The following is a 14,186-nucleotide window of genomic DNA, read 5'->3' as shown; positions in this document are numbered from 1 at the left end:
CACGTCTACCTGTTAAACTCCACTCAATATTTTATATACCTCTATCATGTCTCCCCTCAGCCGTCTCTTCTCCAAGCTGAAAAGCCCTGTCTTTCTTCATAGGGAAGTCGTGCCATCCCCGCTATCATTTTAGTTGTTCTTCACTGCACCTTTTCCAATTCTACTATATCTTTCTTGAGATGTGGCGACCAGAATTGAACACAATACTCAAGGTGCGGTCGCACCATGGAGCGATACAACGGCATTATAACATCCTCACACCTGTTTTCCATACCTTTCCTAATGCCTTTTATTAGTTGAATCATGCTTATGACATTGTTAATATGTATGGTTATACATGTTTTTATACTTGTGTTTTGTTTTTATAGTTTGTACCCCTGACGCAGCCTGAGGGCGAAACGTGGCCACGTCGGGTATTGTTCCAATAAATGCATTTGATTCCACTGCTTTGTTGTTTTTTATCTACTGTTTTGTAAGCAGTTGTGTGCCTTTTTTTTTTTTAAATTTTGAATAATACTTTTTCCTCTTTTTTTTTAAGGTGCTCTTATATTCTTTATTGGTAAGTTTCCATTTCTCTTTCTTGGCCAAGGGTGGATGTTTCTGCCATCCTCTTTCCAACGATCTGCATTTTCGTTTTAAAGCCAATAATTCTGAATCAAACCATCTATCTGAAGATCAGGATTTCTTCTTAATTCTTAAAGGTGTTAACTCATGTAAAATATCTTGACTAATCCACAAACAGTCTTTAGCAAAATTCAAAGATTCTGAATAGCCTCATTTTTATCAAAATGAGACCAAAACGCAGTACAGTCTATGGTTCCTCTAGAGACAAAAGATACATTATTCACTCTCTTTTCCTTATACATAAGTAATGCCACACTGGGAAAAGACCAAAGGTCCATCAAGCCCAGCATCTTGTCCACGACAGCGGCCAATCCAGGCCAAGGGCACCTGGCAAGCTTCCCAAACGTACAAACATTCTATACATGTTATTCCTGGAATCGTGGATTTCTCCCAAGTCCATTTAGTAGCTGTTTATGGACTTGTCCTTTAGGAAACCGTCTAACCCCTTTTTAAACTCTGCCAAGCTAACCGCCTTCACCACATTCTCTGGCAACAAATTCCAGAGTTTAATTACGCGTTGGGTGAAGAAACATTTTCTCCGATTTGTTTTAAATTTACTACACTGTAGTTTCATCGCATGCCCCCTAGTCCTAGTATTTTTGGAAAGCGTGAACAGACGCTTCACATCCACCTGTTCCACTCCACTCAATATTTTATATACCTCTATCATGTCTCCCCTCAGCCGTCTCTTCTCCAAGCTGAAAAGCTCTGTCTTTCTTCATAGGGAAGTCGTCCCATCCCCGCTATCATTTTAGTTGCTCTTCACTGCACCTTTTCCAATTCTACTATATCTTTCTTGAGATGTGGCGACCAGAATTGAACACAATACTCAAGGTGCGGTCGCACCATGGAGCGATACAACGGCATTATAACATCCTCACACCTGTTTTCCATACCTTTCCTAATGATACCCAACATTCTATTCGATTTCCTTGCCGCAGCAGCACACTGAGCAGAAGGTTTCAGTGTATTATCGATGACGACACCCAGATCCCTTTCTTGGTCCGTAACTCCTAACATGGAACCTTGCATGACGTAGCTATAATTCAGGTTCTTTTTTCCCACATGCATCACCTTGCACTTGCTCACATTAAACGTCATCTGCCATTTAGCCGCCCAGTCTCCCAGTCTCGTAAGGTCCTTCTGTAATTTTTCACAATCCTGTCGCAGTTAACGACTTTGAATAACTTTCTGTCATCAGCAAATTTAATTACCTCGATAGTTACTCCCATCTCTAAATCATTTATAAATATGTTAAAAAGCAGTGGTCCTAGCACAGACCCCACTAACTACCCTTCTCCATTGTGAATACTGCCCATTTAACCCCACTCTCTGTTTCCTATCCTTCAACCAGTTTTTAATCCACAATAGGACATTTCCTCCTATCCCATGACCCTCCAATTTCCTCTGTAGCCTTTCATGAAGTACCTTGTCAAACGCCTTTTGAAAATCCAGATACACGATATCAACTGGCTCCCCTTTGTCCACATGTTTGTTTACTCCTTCAAAGAATTGAAGTAAATTGGTCAGGCAAGATTTCCCCACACAAAAGCCGTGCTGACTTGGTCTCAGTAATCCATGTCCTTGAATGTGCTCTGTAATTTTGTTTTTGATAATAGTCTCTACCATTTTCCCCGGCACCGATGTCAGACTCACCGGTCTATAATTTCCCGGATCTCCCCTGGAGAAAACTGATAAAATGATCTGACAATGGAATTTTCATCCAATGGCCTTCTGAAAAATGTATATTGTTTCCAACATCATGGCTAGATGAAGCAATTAAATCTAACTGATGGCCCTTTATATGTGTAGAGGTGAATTTAAATACTTTATAATTTAAAGCTTTAAGTTAGGAAAGGAAATCTGAGACCTTAGATAATATATCCACTATGTGTAAATGTAAATTTATATCACCCACCAGTAAATTATAGTTAGAAATAAAATTATTAAAATTATCTTGGATTTTGGTCCATTTTCCAGGTGCAACATAAACATATATCTGACAGTTATAGGGGGGGTCTGTGATCTGCGTGCTGTTATTCTGTGTCATACGTGCAACATGCAATGCGCAGCTGATAGTCTGTAAGTTGCACGTAACTGCTAGTTATTGGTGCCTGTGACATGCGTGCTATTATTCTGTATCATACATGCACATTAGGTGACAAGTTATAGAATGAGGGGTTACTGACCACTGTTTTTTTTTAATTATTACTAGGTTAAATCCTCCCATTTATTAATTAAAATGTCAACCAGTATTTTATTTCCAGATATGGGGAGGGGGGTGCTGAGTGTCATCATGTAGCTGGCAGGAGATTGCCCTGGAAGCTATTGTAACTGCCCTATTCCTTTTAGCTTCTTCTCCTCTATGGAGAAACTGCCCTAAAGTGTGTTAACAGCTGCTTCTCAGGAAGCCTTTCTTAGCAGGGCAGCAAAGACTTGCTTCTCTGTCAGTTATTTCTCGCATGTCAGCCTCATTTTGTCTGTAATGTTCAAAGGTACAGTTATGCTATCAATTCACTTTTTCATCATGATGAGCTTTGGAAAGACAATTGCATATTAAAATCCAGCTTGCCCTTGCCTCTCCCCTCTCCCAGCGCTATGCCTTCATCTCCAGGAAGAGTTTGCCTACCAGGCAGTTATGGCAGCCTCTGGTTTTCCTCTTTCTGGTATATGTGTTGGAGGAACATACAGACTTAAGTTTCTCTTTCCAAAGCTCATGATGATGCAGAAGTGCATGTACATCATTACTGTTACATTCCAGCCACCAGTGACCCATCTACGTATATTTATAGTGAAACCTTTCTTGGTAATTAATGTTAAGGTGTGTTTTACAGGTGCTGGTGGAGTAAGAAGCTGACAAGACTGAGTGGATGTGACAGGACAGACACCTTATGGAAATGTTGAGCTGGAACTGGATCTGGATTGGTGAAATCCTAGGAGAGCTCACTCTTCCTTGCAACTGGTGCTTCCATATGAAGGGACCTGTTTGCTAAAATACATCAAGCAGTTGGTTCACAAATTAGCGATCTATAGCAGTTACCAAGGTATAAACTGTTGTCTTCATCAGTTGAAGGGAAAGGGGTCAAGAGTGGCCCAGTTAAAGGCATATACAGTGCTTGCAGTTAGCGTAGTGTGAGGTACCATGTGTGGCTGAGCAGTTAAGTACACCTGTGCTACTGACAGGCAGTTTACTGCAGGGGAACCCCTCCCCACTTCCTAATGAGTTAACCAACATTCTGATCAAAGCCCAGGCCCCCCCTCTACCTGAAGAGGCACTCAACCTTCCCCCAGTTCCCCCCCCCCCCTGAAAATGTACTCGATCCTCCCCTAACCCCCTCCCGCCTTACCCCAGCACTTACTGGAGGTTTCTTTGGATGCTCCTGCCCTATTGCCCTCCTGGTTCAAAATGGCTGCTCTGACTCTTAACTGTAGTCTTGTGATTCTTCTGTAGGGTCAAGCTGCCAAAGGCTTGCCATGCTTTAGTAAACAGGTTCCTAAGAGTACTGATGGTTTCTCAGCAGTCATTTGACTAGGAAGAATTCCATATTGTTTGACTTAGATAATTGTTCTGCATAACATCCCGTGTCTAGCATCCTATCATGTTTAAAGGACCAGTCCTCCTGGATCTGCCACACTTTGCCATTTAAAGCAGTTTTCTTAAAGTTTGTCAACCTGTGTGACCTGGAACACCACCATTTCTGAGTCTCTCACTCATGTTGGCTGAACTTCCATCAACTCTGTCACCATTTACTAGCAGAGTTCGTCACTAACCTGGATTTACTACAGTTATGGTCCAAATTGTTCTCTCGTTTGTTTAATCTATGGTATGTGTGAACACCCTAGGATGGTCAGTACTGAAGCACAATTTATACTCAAAACTTGATTAAATCTAAGTTCCGATATGAGAGAGAGGAAACTCTTTTGAATTAATAAATCAGTCAGAAAAGATATATTTTGTTTGTTCAGCAATAAGTATGCCTTGGTGACAGTGTGTGAATCATCCTTTCAGTAACTGCAACTAAACATTTCCTATAATTGTTGTTCAGTCTATTCTTTCATTTTAAGTTGTTGGTTTATTTTTCAAATTTTGTATGGTTTTAGCCCCTGCATATCTTTGAGATAAAATCTCTCTTTATTCTGCTGCTAGACTGCTACGCTCAAGAAATTATGTCGAAAATCTGCTACTAGGAAGAGATCAATCGTAGGTGGTGGCCCTGATTTATAGAACAAATTATCATGCAGTTTAAGAGAGATTAAAAGCTACCACACATTTAGAAGGTGTGTGAAAGCCTATTTATTTGTCCAGCAGATAGGTTAGAGGGAAAGTTACAGGACTTTCATGCCCACTTAAATAACTTCCCACTGCCTAACTGGGGTTATTCAGCGGCCCTTAACTGGACAGTGCCACTAAAAATCCCCTAAGAGCGCCAAAAAAGTGGGCAGCTCAGGGGTGGCACTGGGGAGGAGCCTCAGGTTATGCAGGTGCCAGCTCTGAATATTGGGCCGGCACCTTTTTCTTATTTTTTCTTTAAAAAATTTTTAAAAAGCTCCCGAGCCCCCTCTTTCTCTCCCCCTCTCCCAGCCTGCATCAAGACCCCCCATAACCTCCCCCCCCCAAACATGAAGGTAAGCCTATATCCCTGGTGGTCCATCGGGGTCATTGGGGGCAGGAGGTAGCCCCCTCGCTTCTGCCCCTTGTGGGACCTCTGTAAAATGGCTGCCATGACCTCTCGTAACAGCTTGCAGTACTTTGTGTAGTACTGTGAACTGCTGCAAGAGGTCACGGCAGCCATTTTATAGATGCGCTGCAAGGGGCTGGAGCGAATGACTGCACTCCTGCTCTCAACGACTCCACCTGGACCACCAGGGATGCAGGCAACCCAGGCGCTTACAGGTTGGGGGGTGCAGAGGGTCTTGTTTGGGGGGGGGGGGGGGGGGGCTTGATGCAGGCTGGAGGGAGGAAAGAGAGTTCATTGGAGGGGGGGAGGTAAGATGGACTTCAGGGTTCTTGTTTTGTTTTGTTTTTTAAACAAAACAAAAGCTCTGGGTGGGCAGGCTGCCCAAAATTATCCTCGATATTCAGTTCCGGTGCTCAGACATGGCCCAGCACTGAATATCGGGGAATAAATTAGCCAACGACGATCTACTTTTAAAAAAAAAATGCTGACCACCACCAACTGAATATCAGGTGGTTAGTTTTTAGTGAGTTGCTGTATATGATTATATTGTTATAAATTGGGAGGATGGCCCAATCTTCTACATTTTTATGATCCGCCTTGAGCCACATTTGGGTTGAGTGGAATAGATGTCATCATATCAGATTAGATTAAAAAACTGTTTCAACTTGTGTCATTTGAGGGCTTACTTGCGTGAACAGGCCTGTATGAGATCTGGCCACAATATTTCATTAGGGTTTAGTGGCTTTAAAATGACCCTTCAAGGAGACAGTGTGGAGGTCCTTAATCCCAGGGCCAGGTGAGCCAGAAAGGGGTCAACAGGTGGACTGGATTGAATTGGATTTTTTTTACTTTATTTACCACTATATACCATTGTGTCAAAGCAGTTTACAAGTTACAATTAATATGCAATTATAATACAAATATCACAGTAAACAATAAAATTATTTTAAGTTTTCTTTTATTGATGACACTGGTTATGCCAGGGTGATAGGGTGGACCGGACTGGTGGAGGGGTAGCATTGGTATATTAACAAGAGTCTTGACTCAGATAGATTACAAATTCAGCAGGACACAAATCACACCTTTGAATCATTGTGGGTTGAAATTCCATGTATAAAAGGGAAAAGGACGGTGATAGGAGTGTACTACTGTCCGCCTCGCCAGGATGAGCAGGTAGATGCAGAAATGATAAAAGAAATCAGAGACGCAAACAAAATGGGCAATGTGATAATAAAGGGTGACTTCAATTATCCAAATATAGATTGGGTAAATGTAACATCGGGACACACTAGAGAGGTACAATTCCTTGATGAAATCAAGGACAGCTTTATGGAGCAGCTGGTGCAGGAGCAGACGAGAGAAGGAAAAATTCTAGACTTGGTCCTTAGTGGAGCGCATGATCTGGTGAGAGACGTTATGGTACTGGGGCCGCTTGATAACAGTGATCATAATATAATCAGTTTTGATATCAACCTTGAAGTAACTATACACAGGAAGTCAAATACGTTAGCATTTAACTTTAAAAAAGGAGACTATGATAAAATGAGAAGAACGGTTAAAAAAAAACTTAGGGGGGCAACTGAGAGGGTAAAAACTGTACAACAAGTATGGACGCTGTTAAAAAATACTATCCTGGAGGCCCAGGCCAAACATATTCCGCGAATTAGAAAAGAAAGACAGAAGTCCAAAAGATAGTCGGCGTGGTTGAAAAGTGAGGTGAAGGAAGCTATTAGGGCTAAAAGAGATGCCTTCAGAAAATGGAAGAAGGAACCGTCTGAAAATAACAAGAAGCAGCATAAGAAGTGTCAAAGCAAATGCAAGGCGCAGATAAAGAAGGCCAAGAGGGATTACGAAAAAAAGATAGCATTAGAGGCAAAAAAACATAGCAAAATTTTTTTTGGTATATTAAAAGCAGGAAGCTGGCAAAAGAATTGGTTGGGCCGCTGGATGACCGAGGGGTAAAAGGGGCGCTCAAGGAAGATAAAGACGTAGCGGAGAGATTGAATGAATTCTTTGCTTCGGTCTTCACCAAGGAAGATTTGGGTGGGATATCGGTGTCGGAAATGGTATTTCATGCGGACGAGTCAGAGAAACTTACTGACTTCATGATAAACCTGGAGAACGTAATGGGGCAGTTCAGCAAACTGAAGAGTAGCAAATCTCCTGGACTGGATGGTATTCATCCTAGAGTACTGATAGAACTGAAAAATGAGCTTGTGGAGCTACTGTTAATGATGTGCAATTTATCCTTAAAATCGAGCGTGGTACTGGAAGATTGGTGGTACTGGAAGATTGGAGGGTGGCCAATGTAACGCCGATTTTTAAAAAAGGTTCCAGGGGAGATCCGGGAAATTATAGACCGGTGAGTCTGACGTCGGTGCCGGGGAAAATGGTAGAGGCTATTATCAAAAACAAAATTACAGAGCACATCCAGGACATGGATTACTGAGACCAAGTCAGCATGGCTTTTGTGTGGGGAAATCTTGCCTGACCAATTTACTTCAATTCTTTGAAGGAGTAAACAAACATGTGGACAAAGGGGAGCCAGTTAATATTGTGTATCTGGATTTTCAAAAGGCGTTTGACAAGGTACCTCATGAAAGGCTACAGAGAAAATTGGAGGGTCATGGGATAAGAGGAAATGTCCTATTGTGGATTAAAAACTGGTTGAAGGATAGGAAACAGAGAGTGGGGTTAAATGGGCAGTATTCACAATGGAGAAGGGTAGTTAGTGGGGTTCCTCAGGGGTCTGTGCTAGGACCGCTGCTTTTTAATATATTTATAAATGATTTAGAGATGGGAGTAACTAGCGAGGTAATTAAATTTGCTGATGACACAAAGTTATTCAAAGTCATTAACTCGCGAGAGGATTGTGAAAAATTACAGAAGGGCCTTACGAGACTGGGCGGCTAAATGGCAGATGACGTTTAATGTGAGCAAGTGCAAGGTGATGCATGTGGGAAAAGAACCCGAATTATAGCTACGTCATGCAAGGTTCCACGTTAGGAGTTACGGACCAATAAAGGGATCTGGGTGTCGTCATCAATAATACACTGAAACCTTCTGTTCAGTGTGCTGCTGCGGCTAGGAAAGTGAATAGAATGTTGGGTATTATTAGGAAAGGTATGGCAACCAGGTGTGAGGATGTTATAATGCTGTTGTATCGCTCCATGGTGCGACTGCACCTTGAGTATTGTGTTCAATTCTGGTCGCCGCATCTCAAGAAAGATATAGTAGAATTGGAAAAGGTGCAGCGAAGGGTGACTAAAATGATAGCGGGGATGGGACGACTTCCCTATGAAGAAAGACTAAGGAGGCTAGGGCTTTTCAGCTTGGAGAAGAGATGGCTGAGGGTAGACATGATAGAGGTATATAAAATAATTAGTGGAGTGGGACAGGTGGATGTGAAGCGTCTGTTCACGCTTTCCAAAAATACTAGGACTAGGGGGCATGCGATGAAACTACAGTGTAGTAAATTTAAAACAAATCGGAGAAAATGTTTCTTCACCCAATGCGTAATTAAACTCTGGAATTCATTGCCGGAGGACATGGTGAAGGCAGTTAGCTTAGCAGAGTTTAAAAAGGGGTTAGACGGTTTCCTAAAGGACAAGTCCATAAACCGCTACTAAATGGACTTGGGAAAAATCCACAATTCCAGGAATAATATGTATAGAATGTTTGTACGTTTGGGAAGCTCGCCAGGTGCCCTTGGCCTGAATTGTCCGCTGTCGTGGTCAGGATGCTGGGCTTGATGGACCCTTGGGTCTTTTCCCAGTGTGGCATTACTTATGTACTTATGCCATTGGGCCACTGTGGGTGGGTCTGTCTCAAACCATTGCAACAGTATACAACGTTTCGCCATCAAACAGGCTTTTTGCAACAAAAGTATTGAAAGAGTCGCGCCCTCCATGATCCCCCTCCACCGAGTCCAGGAGGGATCTGTGGGAGAGCATCGTCCAAATACTGGCACACGTGGTTCTCAAATGGGTCCAGAGATTCGTCCAAAACGTATGTCGCTGGGGACACTCACACATACAGTGCTTATAGAATGCATTCAGAGCTGAACATTTTATACGAGCCTCTGTCGTTGGGTAACCCATCTGTTGCACTCTATTGGAATGGATATGCATACACAATAAAAATTTATAATGTAGTTCTCGATACTTAGCACACTCTATCCAATGGGGGCTTTCCTTTCAACTGAATAATAGTCCCGAGAATTATTTACAAAATCCTGAGACCATTTTTGCACAATCACCTATGATCAGGGCCGGTCTTAGGCAGAGGCGACCGAGGCGGCCGCATAGGGCCCCGCGCGGCGCACCTCAACTCTGCCTCTCTGACCGACCCCCGCTTGGACCGCACCGCCGCATCATGATTTGATCCCGCTCCGCTTCTGCCTCTGGTCTGGTGTCCTGCCCACTCACCGCTGAGCCCTGCTATCAGTTCCCGCCTCTCCCCGGACCTCACAGACAATTGTGGGCTTGCAGCGACGCCCCAAACCCCGACAGTCAGAGTTGCAGGCAGCGACAGCTCACCCACCCAGCTTTTCCCTTCCCACCCAATGTCCCGCCTTCCTTCTGATGACGTATTTCCTGAGCGGGAAGGGAAAAGAGGTGAGCCTGATGCGAGTGAGTCGACTTCAAATAAAGTGAAGTGGAATAGAGCTGATCAGCTGGAGCAAGTTTTTGCGCCTCCTGCATTGCCATTCAAAGGCAAGTCAGCCAGGTATTTATGATTATTAGCTTTTCTTCCAGCTCTGGAGCACAGCAGTCTCTTCCCCCTCCCCCCTCCAGGGCAATTAAACTGTAGATCACGATCACCGTGTGGCAGAAGAACATCGTCCACTGAAAAATGCCTGTTGAAGAATTAAAAACAAAACGACCCCCCCCCCCCCCCAGCATATTTACATCGACTTAACTATACATTTATTTATTTATTCACCTTTTCAGTTAAGGCATCATTGCTGTTAGGGAATATGTTAATCCTTCTTCTTGGTCAGGTGGATTTGTGACCGCAAGCAATTAAAGCAAAAGGCGGGACTGCAAATGTCCGGGGGGTGGGGGTGGGGGGGTGGGAACTGACAGGAGCTCATTAAACAAAAGAGATTCTTGGCGGCAGAGGTGTTTTTGATCCAGGACTACCTGATTTTCACTGACTTTGCATGCACAAAGCAGGCAGGATGGCCTGCCTAAACTGTTTGATCTTTAACTCCAGGCAGCCTTTCTGAAAGACTAATTTAATAGAATCTCCTAACAATGAACTGCAGATAATAGAGAAAGGGGACCCCCCAGTGTGGTCAGTGCAGTGCACACAGAGCTACACAGGACATGCACTTGAAATTATGAGCACTTAGTTAGCAGAAGTCCTTCACACTGTTCTTTTTAGCTGCACTTGGTTCACTGAAACAAAACTGGCTAGTGCTGTGTAATTACCACTGATCCTATGCCCACCAGTCATACCATAGTTATAATTTGCTGTTAGCCTATTGACTTTTCTGTTTCTTCAAATGTTTTGATTTGCAATTTTTTGGTGTTGCTTTCTTTTTACCTTTTTTTTTATTGGTGGACTCTTGAAAGTTAAAAAAAAATTAGACTTTCAGACTGGTGGAATATACACTTTTAGAAATCTAGAATAAATGAGATGCTTACATTTGGCTTTTTTTTTTTTTTTTTAACCTACAGTGTGACGAACTGCCTTGTTACTGGGCATTTTTTTTTTCAGGAAGGTGCATAGGCTTGAGAAGGTATAGTTATGTTTGCACCTTTTGCTCCTAGATGCCCTTATAAGATTGGGAGACTGGGCATCCACATGGCAGATGACATTTAATGTGAGCAAGTGCAAAGTGATGCATGTGGGAAAGAGGAACCCAAACCATAGTTATGTGATGCAAGGTTCCACACTAGGAGTCACCTATAGCACTATTATGTGTAAGCAGCGCTATACACTGGACATGAAGAGAGAGTCCCTGCTCGACAAAGCTTACAATGTAATTAGGACAGACAAATAAGGGAATTACTAAGGTGGGAATGATAAAACATGGGTTCTGATCAAGTGAATAAGGGTTAGGAGTTAAAAGCAGCAGCATCAAAAACGTGGGCTTTTAGCCTAGATTTGAAGACGGCCAGAGATGGAGCTTGATGTACCGGCTTAGGAAGTCTATTCCAAGCATATGGCACAGCAAAATAAAAGGAACGGAGTCTGGAGTTAGCAGTGGAGGAGAAGGGTGCAGATAAGAGAGATTTACCCAGTGAACAGAATTCCAGGTAGGAGTGTAGGGAGAGATAGGAGTGAAAAGATACTGAGGAGCTGCAGATTGAATGCACTTGTAAGTCAATAAGAAGAGTTTTAACTGTATGCAGAAATGGATAGGAAGCCAATGAAGTGACTTGAGAAGAGGGCTAATATGAGCATAGCAAGCAACACTGGAGGAATATAAGTCGTGCAGCAGAATTTTGAACAGATTGAAGAGGAGAGAGATGGCTTAGTGGAAGACTTGTGAGAAGCAAGTTGCAATAGTCTACATCAGAGGTGATAAGAGTGTGGATAAGGGTTCTTGTAGTGTGCTCAGAAAGGAAAGTATGAATTTTGTTGATATTATAGAGAAAGAAACAACAGATTTTATTAGTCTGCTGAATATGTGCAGAGAAGGAGATTGTGTGTCCGCACCTCTGACCCCCCAGGGTTATGAGAATTGGAACTACTAATTGTAGTGGACTTGAACTGAATAATTTCTGGGGAGGGGGGGGGGGGTTCATGATAGCATTGTGCTTATTATTTCAATCAGTTTTTCTATACAAGTTTAGCTTCATTTGTCTTAATTTGAAATTTCATAAATAAAAAATTTTCTAAAAATTGAAAAATCTTATCAATGGGGTGGAGCTTGGGCGGGGCTAGGATGGGGCCCCACCAAATTGGTCTGCACAGGGCCCCGCACTTGCTAAGACCGGCCCTGCCTATGATCACCTTCAAGCTCCCCTAATAACAACCAACAAGGCCCTGGACCACGGCAGACAAAAGCCAACACTCATGAAAAGGATTTTCCTCAAAATCCACCCTGTTGACTGTAACCAAACTATGCACACAATGGCGAAACTGCATATACTGATACCAATGAGTAAGACCAATAGCCTAAGTTTCTTTTAGTGTTTCGTCACATAAAGTAGGTTCATCATCTTCCAGTACATCAAATACTCTTGTTAATCCATTAGTCGCCCACCTCTCATAGACCAAATTAGATAGCCCTGGTGCAAAATCACCATTACCCATGATAGGAAGGTATCAAGGGCAATGGGGATGAAGGCCCTAATGCTTTTGTAAAATGCTCCAAGCCCACTGCATCGGATGGAGGAGCACATGATTACCAAGTTTTGGGGGAAGGTGGCATGCCCTGACAGGAATCATATAACATAGTAACATAATAGATGACGGCAGAAAAAGACCTGCGCGGTCCATCCAGTTTGCCCAACAAGATAAACTCATATGTGCTACTTTTTGTGTATACCCTACCTTGATTTGTACCTGTCCTCTTCAGGGCACAGACCGTATAAGTCTGCCCAGCACTATCCCCGCCTCCCAACCACCAGCCCCGCCTCCCACCACAGGCTCTGGCACAGACCGTATAAGTCTGCCAAGCACTATCCCCGCCTCCCAACCACCAGCCCCGCCTCCCACCACAGGCTCTGGCACAGACCGTATAAGTCTGCCCAGCACTATCCCCGCCTCCCAACCACCAGCCCCGCCTCCCACCACCAGCTCTGGCACAGACTGTATAAGTCTGCCCAGCACTATCCCCGCCTCCCAACCACCAGCCCCGCCTCCCACCACCGGCTCTGGCACAGACCGTATAAGTCTGCCCAGCACTATCCCCGCCTCCCAACCACCAGCCCCTCCTCCCACCACTGGCTCTGCCACTCAATCTCGGCTAAGCTCCTGAGGTGCCAAGAGACCTCCAAAGCTACCCTCTAAAGAAATATCACAAAAATGAGAAGAGCCACAGAGCTAGTCATGTACAAAATATAGCTGACTAGCAACGGCATAAGCTCGTAAATCTGGTAATCCCAGGCCACCGTCCCACTTCCCTAATTGCAGATATTTAAGGGGTACTCTTGGTTTCTTCCCTCATCACAAAAAGCGAGTGACAGACCTATTCCAGGTGTTAATATCTTTGAGTTTCAAGATGCTGAAGAGGATACATCCACTTAGGCAGGAGGTTCATCTTTATAAGCTGGATCCTACCCCAGAGAGATATGGGCAGATGTATCCACTTTTGTCAGAAATCATTAGTCACCTCCAACAATGGGGTTGCATTAAGCACATAAAGTTGGGATAAATCTCTGGGGATCTGGAGCCCCAGGTAATGCAATTTGGAGCCCACCCACTGCAATAGGAAGATTCCTGGCCACCTGCTCTCCAGTCCCTCCCGCAAACTTGGTACTTCAGACTTGTCAGCATTGATCCAAAGACATGAGAGATACCCAAATTGATCCAACAGCAGCAGGAATCTCTCTGGGTCCCCAACCATCACCAATAAATCATTGGCAAAGAGAGCTAATGTTATGGTATGAGATCCCACCGGTATACCCCCTCTTGCAGGAGTTTCAGGGCCAGTGGTTTCATATATAGAATAAACAATGTCAGAGACAGGGGACCCCTGTCTGGTGCTACTTTCCACTGAAAAGGGGGATAGTATGCCATTAACAAGGACTGGGGCCATCGGCTGTTGATAAAGAAATTGAATTCTACCATAGATATTGTCCAGAAAGCCAAAACGACTTAACACCTTCCACACATGTCAAAGCTCACCAACACTGCCTCAAGATCCCAGGCTTTGGCCGATTCTATAGTCAGCAATACTCATTGCACATTAGCGACCATTACAGC

At 43.6% G+C, this 14,186-nt stretch overlaps 1 protein-coding gene across 1 annotated transcript in view; it reads left to right on the top strand.

Annotated features, from left to right (window-relative positions):
* ZNF410 (zinc finger protein 410) overlaps positions 1 to 4,572 on the top strand; it is a 225,783-nt gene extending 221,211 nt beyond the window's left edge. The window contains exon 10 of the mRNA XM_030214204.1: positions 3,459 to 4,572. The gene's annotated coding sequence lies outside the window, so the exon portion shown is untranslated. The remainder of the gene's footprint in view (positions 1 to 3,458) is intronic.
* Positions 4,573 to 14,186: the final 9,614 nt, after the last annotated feature.

Source organism: Microcaecilia unicolor, chromosome 9, assembly GCF_901765095.1.
Source record: "Microcaecilia unicolor chromosome 9, aMicUni1.1, whole genome shotgun sequence".
NCBI lineage: Eukaryota > Metazoa > Chordata > Amphibia > Gymnophiona > Siphonopidae > Microcaecilia > Microcaecilia unicolor.
Note: the sequence above shows the minus strand (reverse complement) of the source record. Positions and strands in the feature narration are given on the sequence as shown.